We start from the raw sequence: 12,020 nt of genomic DNA, 5'->3' as shown, positions 1-12,020 counted from the left end.
TGTTAGGAAAGTTAAAAGACAAGCCACAGATGGAGATAAAATATTTGCAAGTCACATATCCATTAAGAACTCTCAAAACTCCATCAATAATAAACAACCTGACAAATTTGGAAAAGATAATCCAAAGTATATAAATAGATGACAAATAAGCACAGAAAATATGCTCAACATCATTAGAGAAATTCAAATTAAAACCAAGAGAATGCTATGTACCATTCAGAATGGCTAAAATTCAAACAATTTACTGTATGCACAAAGCGTTGGCCAACCCACTTTGCTGATTCATGCTGGATTCCTGATCTGAGCTCAAAATAAACCTTTGTTAAGCTATTGGCTTTTTAATTTGTCATCATAGCTCATTCAGGTTTGATTAGGAATGCAGAACCACTGTAAACCACATAGAATTTGAAATTTATCATAAGGATTAGACGTTAGGCGATTGTGGGAACTGGTGAGAACTCTATGAAATGCTGTTGTCTCTGCACCTGGTGATGAGCCTGGACTCCCTGTAGATAGCAGGGGTAGCTGTCAGGAAAGCTGAATGTGAAGTGGGAGAGAACAAGTGGAAACCGGAACATGCAAGGACAAAGTGGAAATTGTCTGTTATTACCATCTCCAGCTTCAGTGATGTGGGTGACCTTCAGAAATTGGCATCATTTGTTATGTAGCTGCACATGTGTGTGGCCCAGAACTTGAAGAAGCTGAAGGAGGTCAGGCAGAAGCTGAAGAACCTGTGTGTCCAACTGACATGTGGTGCTAACAAGGTAAGCCAGAGTATCAGTGGCAGTGTGCGTGCTCTGCAGTATTGCCTAGCACCTTACACTGACCTGAATCTTTACCTTCTAAAGTCTCTTGTGGCCAACCAGAAACCAGAACCATACAAACAAGGCAATTCTGAGAAACATAGTTCTGGGCTTAGCTAAGCTGATACAGTACGAAGTCAATACATGTAGCCTAACTCATTACAGACCCCAGCAGAGATGGCAACATGACACCCAGAAGAGGACTTGTCAGCAGAACTTAAGTAACACAACAAAATAAAACAATACAGAATCAAAATGATCATTTTATTAGCCACACCTGGCTAAGGATATTCATCAATTCTTCAGAGGAAAACAAAGGAAATTCATGTGTAAGTGACTGTACACAATGTAAACCACTGTGATTAAGAACACAGGTTTTATAAAGTTAGAAATCCATTTAAAAGCTGTTCTTATGCAAGTTCATTATCTTCTCTGTGACTCAAGTATACATTGAAAATTGGGGAAATAAAACTCTTCTCATAGGCATGTTGTGAGGATTAACTGACTTGAAAGCACTTAGAACAATGTGTGATGCAGCAATGCTTATTAAGTGCTATTGTAATAATTACTGTATACAGTCATGCTTTAACTTTGTAATGAGATATACACATGTATGATTCTTGGTAAATTTATGGGTTGTCTTCATGAAGTTCTGAATGAAATGCTTCTTTCATGTGTTACGGTAGGTAGATAATTGGAATGGGAGTTTCTGCCTGATAGTTGTAGGCAAGATTCTGGCATCCAGAATGGGGAAAGTCAAGTTTAAAGTCTCTCTTGCTGAATGCTTCCATTTTAGAAGGTATCTGTTATATTATATACCCCATTAACATGAATTATTATCACTTATACATATTTATATGTCTCATCAATACAGGAGTTCCAACATAGGAAAATGATATATTCATTCCATGAATAATCAGAGAAAAGGCAAAAACTGTTTACCTTTTAAAAATCTCTTCTAAAAGCTGCCGTGTGTTCAGTGACGACTTCTTCTCAGGTAAAGTCAAAGTATTTAAGTAAATGTGACTGCAGTTCATCAGACTCAATTCTGGACCTGGGGTGATTTTTCACTAGAATGTGTGTACTTGTGCACACGTGCTTGCACGTGCACGTGTGTGTGTGTGTGTGTAAGACAGGCTGTTACCAAATGAGAGTTTGTATTTAGTAGATTTTCACAGCCAATTTGGTTGAATGTATTTTGCTATTTTAAAATAGCCAATACCTTTTGGGAGGAAGGCCTGGGGAGCCATGATTATGCAAGACCAAACTGGTTAAGAAAGTTTATATAAAATCATCTCTTTTTTGTAACCTAGATGTGGCTGAGCCTTTCAAATTTCTGTTAGCTTAAAGAAAAGAAGTCTTTAATGATATATAAAATATCATGGAGTTGCGTCCTAATGAATGTCATATCTGGGGTCTTTCCAGGGTCTCCAGAAGAGTGAGCAGGGCTCTTCTCTAGTACCTGGTGGTTGTGGACAATTCCATGCCATGGTTCACAAAAGGGGTCGAATCTGTCCTCTGGTCTCTAGCGGAGCCCATAAAAAGAAATATTGCCTCAAGTTCCCGTCTAGTTCTGTCCACTGTTCAACTTGAAAAAATAAACCCATTCTTTTAAAATTTATTTAAATTTTTTTAAAATTAAAAACAAAAAAAGTAAATTAAAAACAATTTTTTTATTTAATGGATTTTTTAAAACTGAAGGATCATTGTAGAAAATATTTGTTTGATAACAGAAGCCTGATTTTTAGCTAAGGCACACTGCTTCCCAGAATAAATGACTACATCTTCTGCCTCTGACCCCCCTATTGTGGAAACATGATCAAGTTCTAGCCAGTGGGATTTAGTAGAAGTGCAACTCTGGGAAAAGTTGTTTAAAGGAGCTGAATCAGTTGGGGGTGGGGGAGGGCTTTTTGTTTTTCTTCGTTCTCTTTCCTACACTACATATAAGTAATGGCTGAGGTTTCAACATCCACCTTGGGACACGGGTTGACCTTAAGGACAGAAACCACATGGTGAAAATGGCCGAGCAAAAGTGAGGATGATTCTAAATTACTGATGGATTTTATGGAGTTGTCATAACAACTGAAGACTGTCTACCTGTGAACTTGTTTTATGCAAGAGAATAAACCATTGCATTTTTAGCTACTATATTCAGGTCTCTATAATTAACACTAGTTTCTGAATGCAATTACTGATACAGTTAGGAAAACTTGGGTTATTTATCTCCTGGTTCAGGTCTTTGCCAGGATGGTACCCTCTGTGGATCCTCCTTCAGCTCCTAACCTAGCTTTCCCACCTCAGGTTGGTGACAACTGACTAAATTCCAATGGTCACTGAATCTTCTCCTATATGATTGCCTCATTCCTTTCTACAGGAGGAATTTAACCCCTGGGTTCCTTCAAGCATCGAGCAGTATCTTTGATTTCAGCTAGTAGACCTGAATACAGACCAGTTGTTAGTTCCAGAGCAGTCTCATGTTTTTGAGTGAGGATGGTCTGAGTCACCCAATTCTACTTCACACCTCCTCAGTGAAAACTGTGAAGTGGATGGCCCATTGAACTATGCCACCCACGGTATCAGTTTAGGTCCTCCAGAAAGCAACTGCCAATGTGAATTAAATGTAGAAGAGATTTATTGGGGGTACCACCTGTAAAGGATAAAGGGAAGAGGATGAAAACCCACAGATTTGCCAGACAGAAGTGATGAATTTGGTTTGTTAACAGAGGGGGAAATCTTCCCAGCTTTGCTACTCCAAGGCTGAGGTCCTAGTTTGGGGCTGATTACAGCCAGATATTTAATGGGGAGATCCTAAAACCAGTGAACTATAGCAGTGCTGAGGTAAGTCCACACCAACACATGGACTGCTAAACTAAAAATATGGGGGGAGATCCAAAAGATCCTGGGGAAAAGTAAAAGCCAAGGGAAATACAACAACTGGCTGCAAGTTGGAATGCCTTCCTTAACCATGCACAGTTTAATCAGCAGAGGGTAGAAGTCTGACGAGCACAACTGTTTCAACACAACTTCTGCCAAATTAACTGGCTAACCAACTAAGCTATTTAGACACATGGGCAACCTTTAGGAAGTTGGGCTAAAATGTAAAACTAATTAAAAATCTGAATAGAGACATCAGCAGGTAGATGCTGAGTGAGGTGACATTGTGGGGGTTGGAGGTAGGTGAAGACAGATTCTATGGTTTAAGTTCAGAGAAGTAACTAAGCATCAAACAAAAAAACAACTATACAAAAAAAACTTTCAGAAAAATAAAACAATTGAGTTATGAGAAATATTTTATATTATAAAAATGTCCACTTTTAAACCAAAAATTACTGGACAAAGAAACTGAAAAATGTACCCCCAAATCAGGAAAAAGTAGTCAATAGAAATCAACTCTGAGTAGACCTAGATATTAGATTTAGCAGAGAATGTCTTCAGAGTAGGTATTATAAATTTGTTCAAGTAATTAAAGAAAACTATGTTTAATGAATTAAAAGAAAATATGTTAAAAATCAGTCAATAAACAGAGAAACTCAATAGAGAAATAAAAATCATTAAAAAGGGCCAAATGAAAATTCTAGAGTTGAAAAGTATAATAACTGAAAAAAAAATTTAATGAAGGTATTTAAATATCAGAAGGTGTTAAAAAAATTTAACAAAGGAGTTTAAAACTCTTGTTTTAAGTTCTATTTTTTAAAGGCAGTTAGGATAAATTACTAGTCTTTTCCTACTAAAACAATTTCTAAAAGTCAGAAAATTATTTTCAAATGTTGCTTATGTTTCTATTTCCTCTTTTTCTGGGAACTGTTGAGGTGGTTAATAACTAATTGTCGAAATATTAAAACAATTTTCCAACTACACTGAGGTTTACACAAATATAAGAAGAAATTTTCCTGCAGTTTCTGAGAGGCCAGATTTTTGCCCCAAGACTTAAAGCATTTGGTAGGCTATTTTATCATTGATAAAACCATTTGTATTATTTTTAGAAACTTGGGCATGGCAGGTAGTTGCTCAAAGGAAAATGTACTGTGCTTGTACTACACAACCAAATTCCTTCAGCTTCTTCAGCTATGCTTAAATCCAATGGTTCAGGGGAGGGAGGTCCATGTCTCTCTGAGTTATATGGTTTTCCATTTCTCTTTCAACCATGGCTATTTCAATCCCTTCAAGGCCTCTTTTTACTGCCTATAGTTTACAAAATGTCACATTTCTTCCAACTTCTCAATTTTCTCTTTTATGACCATTCCCCTTAGTATTAGATACCAATCCTGACGAAAGCTAGGCCTCTTTTTGAGAATTCAAAATCTATAGAATTGGGTATTTTAGGGAAAAAGCGACATATAGGCTTGCAAATCAAACACCTACTGCCTAATTGACACTGATTTTATCAGTTTACATATACTTCTTATTCCTTTTTTTATTGCTTCTCCCACACACTGTCTGAACCCTGTGTCTTATATTTCAATTTCTGATGGAAGTAAACTTTGATGGCTTTCTAAATAAAAATCCTGCCACTGTGAAGTCATAACCCTATGATAGAGTTCTGACACTGACCTCATGCTGAAGACTCTGTGGTGTGGTCTTCTGGAGTACTTTCTCTTCTGACCCTTGAAAATACTTACTTTGATATATTTGTGGCTGGAGTAATCACTTTATTAATGATTGTGAAAGATGGCCCAAATGCCATGCAATTATGTTACTCTATTCAGCTTTGCAGGAAGGAGGCATAATATCCCTTGTAAGCCATCTCTTCTTGGAAACAAAACTTGCTTTCAAATCAATGCAAATGCAGTCTGTTACAAACACAGGAAACAGACAAAATGTATTGATTATTTCATTTGTTTGATGTTTAGGCCCTTATACAAAAATAGGGGATAAACTCCTGTTTCAGTAGATCATAGATATTTTCTACTTTTCTTCCTCTTTCTACCTCTTCCCACATGTACAAATGCTGTTGCCATCACTACCACACAAGCCAAAGAATCACTTTTCTAGCATTTTTCTTAATGAAAAATGGGATAAGGCTACATTCCATGTGTGCATTCTTCTTGGAGTACCTCTGTGATGTTCATTTCACTGACCACATCCTATTTATCATATGTGCTAAGACATAAAGTACACATGTTGTGGATATAGATAACAATTTTATATACTGTAATAATGAATGTGTAATAAGTGAATTTTTCTCAAGTCCCTATGACAGCATGGGAAGTAGGAAGGGAGGAAACACATCTGTTCGGATCTTCACTGAATACACTGGAGAAGAACAGAGGTGATAAACAAAACCTAGAGGACAAAACCATTCACCAGGGCACAAGGGACACAATCAGGGGTGATGTCAGCAGGTCCTTGTGATCAAAAGCAATAATAGGGTGAGAAATAGGGTGGGAGGACTCCAAAGCCCAAATTAAACTCTTCTATGTATTTTCCAGTATTCTTAGTAACACACAACTATGCTTTGGAAACTTGGCTTTTTATGCTGTTGGCAACATCTTAATAATGAGTTTTAAATTATAAAAAGTATAAAGTATTCCATAGTCCTTCACTCTTATTTGTGAAAATACATGGATATGCCCTCCATTGGCACATAGATTAAGTATATTCCATTGTGTAGAGCCCTTGTTTTCCTAGGCTCACAATTAGCCAACATTTTTCAGTTTCCCTTATAGAAAGCTGGGCCCATGCCATTGAATGCCAGTGGAATCTGGGCATAAGTGATATATACAACTTCCAGGCCTGGAGGATAGCAAGACTCCAAGGGAATACTAAAGCCACCAAATGATAAGAGACAAGGTTCTTGAAATACTGCGTGGAGCAAGGTCATCTACACACCACTGGTGTATTTTGACATGACCAAGAAATAAACATTCAGTGTTATCTCAGATTTGGAGAGTCTCTGTTACAGAAGTTCAACTACCTAGACTAATACAACTAGGATCTTCCAGAGAAAATGATGTGGAAATTTCTTCTAATTATTATAGTAGTTTGCTTGTGAGAGATAACATTCTGAAGTTTTATAATAATTTGTCAGTTCAAATAAATTATTCTCTACTTTCTGTTAGATAATAATTACCTTGGAAACTATTTTAAAGAGATATAACCAATCCTAGCCTTGACCTAGTGAATCAGAACCAGGTAAATCATAGGCAGTCACATTTGAAAAACTTCCCTGTGTTTTACATATACCCTTGGCAAAGAACTACTACTCTAAGATAACCCAAATTTTACCTTTAGATCAAAAGTTAGATTTTCAAGTCTCCTTATTTAAGGTCCATCTAATTTACTTGACTGGATTAGGTTTTTTAAAAAGTCTATTTGATGTTATTGCAAAAAATCAATGTAATAAAATTGACCTTTTTTGGGTGTACAGTTTTTATAATGTATAGTTTTAGGCAATACCACCAAAATCAAGATATAGAACAGTTCCATCACTCCAAAAACACTGCTTCCTACTATCACTCTGTGGTCACACTCTTCTCCTACTACAACCCACTGCAACCCAAGGTCAGCAAAAGGAAGAAAATAATATAGATTACAGAGGAAATAAAACAGATAAAAAGCAATAGAAAAGATCAATAAACCCAAAAGCTGTTTTTTTCTGAAAAGATAAAACCAACAAACCTCTAGGCAGGCTTACCAAAAAGCAAAGAAGAAGGATTCAAACAAAATAATAACTGAAAGAGGAGAAATAACAACTAATACCACAGAAATTTAAAAAAAATCATAAAAGAATACTATGAACTTATACCAATAAATTGGACAATCTAGAAGAAACGAAAAAGTTTCTAGAAACATACAGCCTGCCAAAACTGAGTCAAGAAGAAACAGATAATTTAAACAGGCTGATCACTAGAAGTAAAATAAAAACTATAACAACAACAAAAAAAAACTCTGAAAACAAGAGTCCAGGAACAGATGGATACACTGTGAAATTCCACCAAACATACAAAGAAGAACTTTTACTTGCTTCTTAAACTATTCCAAAAGATGGAAGAAGGAAAAATTTCAAATTCATTCTATGAAGCCATCACCCTGATACCAAAACTAGACAAGGACACTACAAAAAAAGAAAATTACAGGCCAGTACCTTGATAAATACTGATGTAAAAATATTAAACAAAATATTAGCAAACCAAATCCAATAATATATAAAAAGTATCATACACCATGATCAAATTGGATTCATTCCAGGGTTACAAGGACGGTTCAAGACATGCAAATTAATCAATGTGATATAACATAGAAACAAGAGAAAAGGACCACATGATCATCTCAATAGATACAGAAAAAGCATTTGATAAAATTCAACAACCATTTGTGACAAAAACTTGCACCGAAGTGGTAGAGGGAACATAGTTGAATATAATAAAAGGCATATACAACAAACCCACAGCCAACATAATACTCAACAGTGAAAAGCTGAAAGCCTTCTTGCTAAATTCAGGAATAAGACAAGAACGCCCACTCTCACTACTACTATTCAACACAGTAATGGAAGTCCTAGCCACAGTAATCAGACAAGGGAAAAAAAAGGTATCCAAATTGGAAGGGAAAAGGTAAAACTATCACTATTTGCAGATGACATGGTACTCTATATAGAGAATCATAAAGACTCATTATAAAAACTATTAGAACTAGGGAATTCCTTGGTGGTGCAGTGGTTAGGACTTGGTGCTTTCTCTGCAGTGGCTCAGGTTCAATCTCTGGTCAAGGAACTAAGATCTTGCAAGCTGTGTGGCATAGCCAAAAAAACCAAAAACACAAACAAAAAACAAACCTAAAAATCTATTAGAACTAAGAAACGAATTCAGCAAGGTAGCAGAATCCAAGATTAATATCCAGAAATCAGTTATATTTCCTTACACTAACAATTAAATATTAGAAAAAGTAAGTAAAAAAGAAACGTCAAAAAATATGTAGGAATAAATTTAATCAAGGAAGTGGAAGACCTATATGCTGAAAACTATAAAATATTGATAAAGGAAACTGAAGATGATTAAGAGAAATGGAAAGATATCCCATGCTTTTGGATTGAAATAATTAATATTATTAAAATGGCAACACTACCCAAAGCAATCTACAGATTTAATGCAGATTCTATTTCATTGCTGTACCATAGAAATTAACCCTACATTGCAAATCAACTACTTCAATTTAAAAAAAAGTACATCACATACTCTGCTGGAATTCCATCACCTCCACCATCTATACTGGAAGCAGTGCTTCCTAAGGCCCACTTGACTTCACATTCCAGAATGTCTGGCTCTGAGTGAGAGACTATACCATCGTGGCTAGCCACATCATTAAGATCTTTTTAGTACAGTTCTTCTGTGTATTCTTTCCATCAAGGAGATCAATAAAGATAGTGGAAGTGATGGAATTCCAGCAGAGCTATTTAAAATCAAAAGATGATGCTATTTTAATATGTGATGCACTCAATATGGCAGCAAATTTGGAAAACTCAGCAGTGGCCGGAAGACTGGGAAGTCAATCCTCATCCCAATTCCCAAGAAGTGCAGTACTAAAGAATGTTCAAACCACCGGACAATTGCACTCATCTACCATGCTAGTAAGGTTATGCTCAAAATCCTCCAAGCGAGGCTTTAGCATTACATGAACTGAGAACTTCCAGATGATCAAGCTGGGTTTAGACACAGCAGAGCAATCAGAGATCAAATTGCCAATATTCGCTGGATCATAGAAAAATCAAGGGATTCTAGAAAAACATCTACCTATGTTTCATTGACTATTCTAAAGCCTTTGACGGTATGGATCATAACAAACTGTAGAAAACACTCAGAGATATGGGAATACCAGAACATCTTACCTGTACGTAAAATAGATTAAGCAACAAGGATTTACTATACAGCACAGAGAACTATAGTCAACATACTGTAGTAACTTATATTGGAAAATAATCTTACACACACACACATAGCTTGATGCAGACCTGAAACTAACATACTACTGTAAATCAATATTCAATTCAAATATGAAAGCTTCAATTCAATTTAAAAAGTTTTCCCAAATTAGTTTACATTTTTATATAACTTTTGTTAATTCGTAATTACTATATACAGTAAGTTAAATAATTATACCAATTAAGGAGTTAATGTAAATCTGATGCCAAGTTAGAAATTATAAGCTACCTAAAAATATGAACTCAAACATTCCTATGTACAGAATTTTAATGATTTTAAGCAACTGATAGAAATTATAAAAGAAAACTTTTGTTATAGCAAAAAAGCTCATAGGGAAAATTCTGTAAAATTTTAGAAGTACTGTGCTAATATTTTGACAAATTCTAAAAAATTACTTATGAAGATTACTTCTGATAAACTTCAAAAGCTTTTCTAGAATATAAAACTTTTTTTCACCTTGGGATAGATATTTATCACTAAATCAGACAAGTTTTCTTAAAATAAAAATAGTGCCATCATTTAAATTTAGATATAGCTCTCTAATCCACTGCTAACCTTACCTTGAAGACATCTCATCTATCATAACACACATATTTATACATACCAGATGAAAATAAAAGCAAATGGAACTATTTGGGAATGCAGCTTGACCTGGTCAGATAAGACTTCCTGCTGTAGCTTTTGTACATACTTTTAGGGTTAGCATACTATTTCCTGACGTTTCGGTGACTAGGATTGTGTATTAACACTACACCAAAGTAGTCATCCATCACAATTGTTGGAGGAACTGCTTATTATTAAGCTTGTTTGTTGTCTTTTAACTTTAATGTAGATTGTTCCAGGAGAAATATCTTACTTCGTTATATTCAAGATAATAATATTCCATCATTCTCCCTCAACTCCCCACACTCCCAAGAAGGCTTAGTATGCATTTGTATGCAACAAAAAATTACCTTCTTAGCAGAATGATCACTTTTCTAAGTAATTGTTTAACTCTCATTTCCAGAGGCCAAACAAGGGAAGATTACAACTGAGATAAATCCAGGACCTAATTAATTATTTCAACATATTTTTCCTTGTAAACAAAAGTCTCTTGCCAAAAATCTGCAGCTACGGTTTGGCTCTCCCTGTTTATATACACATGCATGCATGCATGGAGACGTACACGAATGAATTGCCTATATAAAACCCCGCATTTCCAGGGTGAGATATATATAGAGAGCAACATGGAAACTTACATTACCATATGCAAAAGAGATAGCCAATAGGAATTTGCTGTATGGCTCAAGGAACTCAAACAGGGGCTCTGTAACAACCTAGAGGAGTGGGATGGGGTGGGAGGTGGAAGGAGGTTCAAGAGGGAGGAGACATATGTAAACCTATGGCTGATTTATGTAGATGTTTGGCAGAAACGAACAAATTTTGTAAAGCAATCATCCCTCAATTGAAAAATAAATAAACTTAAAAAACCCCCACATTTCCAGTGTTTTCTTTTGAAAACAGCTGATAGTCTGGCAATACAGGGCCCAATATTGAGAAATAGCAATTACCAGCTAGAACAGATTGGCAGCAGCTCCAATATGCTTATCTGTTTAGCCTCTGAAAATACTTCAGTTATGCGATCCCTGGTTTAAATGCATTTTTTGTTCAATTTAATAAAATATTCCTTCACTCCCGAGATGAAGACTTTCCAACTTTCTAATTTGAGGCCCTTTCCCAGAATAAAACTGATATTAGCTTTCACTGCTACATAACAACTTACCATAAACTTAGTGGATTAAAATGACATATATTTATTATCTTGTAGTTTTCATAGGTCAGGAGCCTGGGTACTACTTAGCTAGGTCCTCTGTTCAGGGCCTCACAAAGTTGTAATCAGGATCAGCCAGGGCTATGGTCAAATATAAGCATTAAATTCCTCTTCCAGGCTCACTGGTTGCTGGAAGAATTCAGTGCCTTGCAGTTATAGAATACATAGGACCTTCAGATCCTAGAGGCGTCTCACTCTGGCACATGACTCTCTCTGTAACATGGCAGTTTGCTTCTTCAGGGCTTCCCTGGTGGCTCAGACAGTAAAGAATTAGCCTGCAATGATGGAGACCTGGGTTCAATCCCTGGGTTGGGAAGATCCCCTGGAGAAGGGAACAGCTACTCACTCCAGTATTCTGGCCTGAAGAATTTCATGGACAGAGGAGCCTGGCAGGCTACAGTTCATGGAGTCAGAAAGAGTCGAACACAACTGAGCAACTTTCACACACACACACAAGGCTGCTTCTTCAAGGCCAAAAGGAGATCATTT

The sequence above is a fragment of the Capricornis sumatraensis genome, chromosome X, assembly GCF_032405125.1.
Source record: "Capricornis sumatraensis isolate serow.1 chromosome X, serow.2, whole genome shotgun sequence".
Lineage (NCBI taxonomy): Eukaryota > Metazoa > Chordata > Mammalia > Artiodactyla > Bovidae > Capricornis > Capricornis sumatraensis.
This window is presented reverse-complemented; position numbering follows the sequence as displayed.